The sequence below is a fragment of the Staurois parvus genome, unplaced genomic scaffold (genome assembly GCF_062004578.1).
Source record: "Staurois parvus isolate SC_StPar_1 unplaced genomic scaffold, SC_StPar_1.0 ptg003260l, whole genome shotgun sequence".
NCBI lineage: Eukaryota > Metazoa > Chordata > Amphibia > Anura > Ranidae > Staurois > Staurois parvus.
The window spans coordinates 42378-47757 of NW_028321056.1; the positions used below are offsets into that span (position 1 = coordinate 42378).

Genomic DNA, 5380 nt, shown 5'->3' on the forward strand with positions numbered 1-5380 from the left:
GCAGCGCCACCTACTGTATGGAGCTAATGCTACAATATGAATGGCTGAAAAACTCTCAGCCCGCCTTTTGTTTGTTCTGGCATCAGACAGGAAGTCTCCGTGTTGCTGCCAGAACGCAGCGCCACCTATGTGTAGAAAATGCTACTACAATATGATGCCTCTTTGTTAGTTCTGACATCAGACAGGAGGTCCCCGTATTGCGGCCAGAACACAGCGCCACCTACTGTACGAGGCTGATGCTACTACAATATGATACCTCTTTGTTAGTTGACATCAGACAGGAAGTCCCATAGGGCTCCAGAACGCAGCGCCACCTATGTGTAGAAAATGCTACTACAATATGATGCCTCTTTGTTAGTTCTGACATCAGACAGGAAGTCCCATACTGCTCCAGAAGACAGCGCCACCTACTGTCTGGAGCTGATGCTACTACAATACGAATGGCTGACAAAACATTCAGCCCGCCTCTCGTTTGTTCTGGCATCAGACAGGAAGTCAACCGAACAGCTACCAAACGCAGCGCCACCTACTGTCTGGAGCTGATGCTATGTACAGCCTATACGGTGGTCACAGCAGCCCCATCAAAATAACTGCTTTGGGCCAGCTTGGCCCGAACTTTTTCAAATCAGGGGGGTGGGCAAACTCCAGCCCTCCAGCTGTTCCAGAAGTATACGACTCATGAGGTATTGCAAGACTCTTGACAGCCACAAGTAGGAGTCCAAGAGACAGAGGCATGATGGGACTTGTAATCCCACAACAGCTGGAAGGCCCGGAGTTTGCCCCCCCCCCGATTTAAAGTGACAGGAAACCTGAATCTGTTCAGCAGACGATTCCTCGATTGCCCAGAGACAGGATAATACACAACAAGAACCAGTTGCTCGAGTGCTTTAATGTAAGGAAAATATATTCTCTGCAGACAGAGGTTCCCCGGGGGAATGGCTGAGACATACAAGGCGGCCCGCACCAATTGCATGTTACTGGGGGTGTGGTCAGCCCGGCGTCATCCTCTCCCTCTGCAGATAACTGGAGGCACGGATGGCGAGCGGCAGGGAGGAGGAGGGGCTGAGACATACAAGGTGGCCCTCTTCAAAGTCACTGCGTGTTATTGGGGGTGTGGTCAGCCCGGCGTCATCCTCTCCCTCTGCAGATAACTGGAGGCACGGATGGCGAGGGGCAGGGAGGAGGGGCTGAGACATACAAGGTGGCCCTCTTCAATGTCACTGCGTGTTATTGGGGGTGTGGTCAGCTCGGGTCATCCTCTCCCTCTACAGATAGCTGGAGGCACGGATGGCGAGTGGCAAGGAGGAGGAGGGGCTGAGACATACAAGGTGGCCCTCTTCAATGTCACTGCGTGTTATTGGGGGCGTGGTCAGCCCGGCGTCATCCTCTCCCTCTACAGATAACTGGAGGCACGGATGGCGAGTGGCAGGGAGGAGGAGGGGCTGAGACATACAAGGTGGCCCTCTTCAATGTCACTGCGTGTTATTGGGGGTGTGGTCAGCTCGGTGTCATCCTCTCCCTCTGCAGATAGCTGGAGGCACGGATAGCGAGCGGCAGGGAGGAGGAGGGGCTGAGACATACAAGGTGGCCCTCTTCAATGTCACTGCGTGTTATTGGGGGTGTGGTCAGCCCGGCGTCATCCTCTCCCTCTGCAGATAACTGGAGGCCCGGATGGCGAGGGGCAAGGAGGAGGAGGGGCTGAGACATACAAGGTGGCCCTCTTCAATGTCACTGCGTGTTATTGGGGGTGTGGTCAGCCCGGCGTCATCCTCTCCCTCTGCAGATAGCTGGAGGCCCCGGATGGCGAGGGGCAAGGAGGAGGAGGGGCTGAGACATACAAGGTGGCCCTCACCAATGTCACTGCCTGTTATTGGGGGTGTGGTCAGCCCGGCGTCATCCTCTCCCTCTGCAGCAGATAGCTGGAGTCCCGGATGGCGAGCGGCAGGGAGGAGGAGGGGTCCCGGTGAAAGCTCGGCTTCCCCACATCGCCTGGAGGCGTCAACACGAACTGAGCCACGCTGGGCAGCTTCAGGAGGTTAAGGAGCTCGGTGGCCCGTATGAGGATCTGCTCACTGTCCTCCTCCCCGTACACCGACACCATGGCAGAGCTCTGCACGCAGGACCTCATCTTGGACAGGTAGAGGGACACCCTGGGGATGAGGTCCTGGCTGCGGGAGGCCAGTTTGGTGAGAGTTGTCATCAGAGCGGTGATCACCCGCGGGGAGGAGATGGGGGCGCTGGAGGAACCTCGCAGCTGTGTGATCTCGAACAACAAGGCCTCCAGAACCTCGAAGAACCTGTTGACCTGCTCCGCGGTGCACCGCTTGTCGTAGGACACGGACAGGTACTCCCCCATGGCCCACACCACGTGGGTGAAGAAGGCCTCCTTGTTCTGGATGTTGCCCACTGTGCTTAAGAAGTCCAGCAGCTCTCGGGAAAGCTCGATGACCACGGAGGGGTGGAGGCGGCACAGGCGCGGGATCTGGGAGCTCAGCACCCGATGCACCTCGGCCTGGAAGGCGGAGGAGCCGTAGAGGAGGCCGCTCCGCTCCAAGATGGTCAGCATCACCTGGCTGACCAGAGGGCCGTCTGCAAAGGTGGCGACGGTGCGGATGTAGAGCTGGAGAAGACCGGGGACCACCTGAGCACACTGGACTACGCGGGGGGAGGTGCTCAAGTCTGACAGCAGGATACGCAGCTGGTTGAAGTCCTCAGGGGGCGGCCCGCTCCACGTCTCGCACCGCAGCAGGTACTGGAACGCCTTCTTGTAGTAGGGATGACGGAACGCCTCGGCGGAGCTGGTGGGGAGCGAGGACAAGTCCGGAGCCGTCTTCTCAACGTTCTGCTGGAGCTCCATGGCAGCGGTCAGACACGGCAAGTCCAGCAAGGCGTGGAGCATCTCGATGGCCGAATCCGCCTTAAACAGGAGCGGGAGGAGCTCCGCCATCTCTGCCACCAACGACGGGGCGTTCCACGCCAGCAGCTTCAGGAGGTTGGGGAACCCGGAGCGGAAGGCCTCCACGTTCTCGGCCAGGAAGCCTCCGTTGGCTCTGCAGAAGCGGAGGAACTGGAAGGCCAGGGAGGGCTGGTGGTAGGAGTCGGCGGGGACCCTGGTGAAGAGGTGGCGGTAGACGGCCTCAGACTCCACGGCGGCGGCCTCGCTGTGGTTGAGGTAGAACTGGGCGACGGGCAGCAGGGCGGGCGCCAGGGAGGGCTCGGTGCATAGGCGGCCGTGGAGGACCTTGAGGAGGGGAAGAGTCCGGTAGAGGAAGGACACGTCCTGCTTACACAGGAGGTCGATGAGGCCGACGGCCTCCACCACGCAGGACTTCTGGAGGTCCAAGTCGGCTCTTCTCACCGGCTTGCGGTTGCATTGCTCCAGGACCCTCAGGCAATACTCGAAGCTCTTCTCCCTCAGGCGTTCCCGGGGCGGGAGGAGGCGGCTGGAGGTGGAGGAGGCGGACACCATGGAGATGACGGAGCCCTCCACCTCCGACTTGTCTTCTGGCCCCGCCCCCGCCGCTCCGTAGAGGAGGAGCCAGTGGCGGAGGACGGAGAACCCCTGGATGTTCATCCATTGCTCCTCGCTCAGGTTGGGGCTCCCGCTGAGGACGGTGAAGAAGTCGCTGGAGGCCGTCCCGTCCACCTCCCAGATGGCGCCGGACTGCTTGGTGCGGGGGCTGGAGAAGAAGCTGGCGGGGGCCACGGGGCCCCCTGGTGGAGAGAGGCGTAGCGCAGCCAGTCGGCCATCTTCTTGTTGACGGCGTTGACGTTCTCCTCCTGGAGGATCTCCGGGCGGGCCCCCACAGCCCCCATCAACGCCGGCAGGGCAGCCCTCAGGACGTGGCCCTCGGGGGCCCGGGACTCCAGCACACGGCACAGGTGGGGCCCCAGGTCCATCAGGTCGCTATGGGAGGCCTGGGCCAGCAGGACTGAGAGGAAGGGGCCCCCCGGTTGCAGGTTGGGGCCCCAGGGCAGGCTCACCTCGGGGGAGGGGCATAGCTGGCACAAGATGGCGGCACACAGGGCCCCGAGCTGAGGCTGGGGCCCCCACAGAGTCTCTACTAACTGTCCCACCAGGGGGGAGCCCAGCCGGCGGCGCCCTCTACTGGCGGCTACGATCAGCTGCAGCCTCCGCAGGATGTCCACCGTCTCCGGCCCGGGGGCGCTCAGGAGGCTCCGACACCGACCGTAGAACTTGTCCAGCTCATCCCCGGACACCTCCCGGGCCTGCCGGAGCAGGCTGTCCGCCGCCGAACCGAACATCCCGCTACACTTCCGGCTTCCGGCCGGAGACCGAGTCAGCTGACAGCGGGAAGGAGGAGTCACGTGACTCCCGAGCGCACTTGTCAGCCTTCCGGGGAGTCACGTGAGCTGCGGCGGCACGTGACCTTTCCCCGCCTCCTCGTCCTCCAATGGCGGGATGTAAACAGGACGTGTCAGGGGAACAATTCCATTGCCATAGCAACCGACTCTGCATCCATGGCAACCAGTCAGCGTTCTCCTTTTCTGGGAAGTCAGGACTCTTATAGGTTGCCATGGTGACCGCGGAGCCCTGCCTGGCCCCAGGAGCTGACACTCTACCAGGATATAATGTATGGGGGGACAGTGACCCCAGATACACAGAATATCCCCACACAGGGGCCTACCATCCATCCAGTCCTGACATTTACACAGCTCCGCCCCGGGCCCAGCACTGTACAGAATCCCATCTGCAGAGTATTGCACTGTCTGTACAAGGCGAGCGGTGACAGGGCCTCTTCATGGAGGTATCATGGCGCACCCTGAAAACCCATCTCTTCAGGGAAGCCTACCCCACCCCCTGCTAACCTGCCGATCTCCTCCACTCTTCCTACCACTCCATCCCCCACAGCTATCTCCTCCTGTGCCACCACCCCCTCCCTCCTAGATTGTAAGCTCCCAGGATCAGGCCCTCCCTCCTAGATTGTAAGCTCCCAGGATCAGCCCCTCCCTCCTAGATTGTAAGCTCCCAGGATCAGCCCCTCCCTCTTAGATTGTAAGCTCCCAGGATCAGCCCCTCCCTCCTAGATTGTAAGCTCCCAGGATCAGCCCCTCCCTCCTAGATTGTAAGCTCCCAGGATCAGCCCCTCCCTCCTAGATTGTAAGCTCCCAGGATCAGCCCCTCCCTCCTAGATTGTAAACTCCCAGGATCAGCCCCTCCCTCTTAGATTGTAAGCTCCCAGGATCAGCCCCTCCCTCCTAGATTGTAAGCTCCCAGGATCAGCCCCTCCCTCCTAGATTGTAAGCTCCCAGGATCAGGGCCCTCGATCCCCTCATGTATCACATTGTATTGGTATTGTTCTGTCCCCCTCTGTAATGTACAGAGCTGAGCCAACTATAAATACTGTATAATAATAAT

The 5380-nt window shown here is 60.2% G+C and overlaps 1 pseudogene; it reads right to left on the minus strand.

Annotated features, from left to right (window-relative positions):
• Positions 1–869: 869 nt before the first annotated feature.
• LOC149428405 (AP-5 complex subunit zeta-1 pseudogene) lies at positions 870–4309 on the minus strand (annotated as a pseudogene).
• Between the last annotated feature and the right edge of the window lie 1071 nt (positions 4310–5380).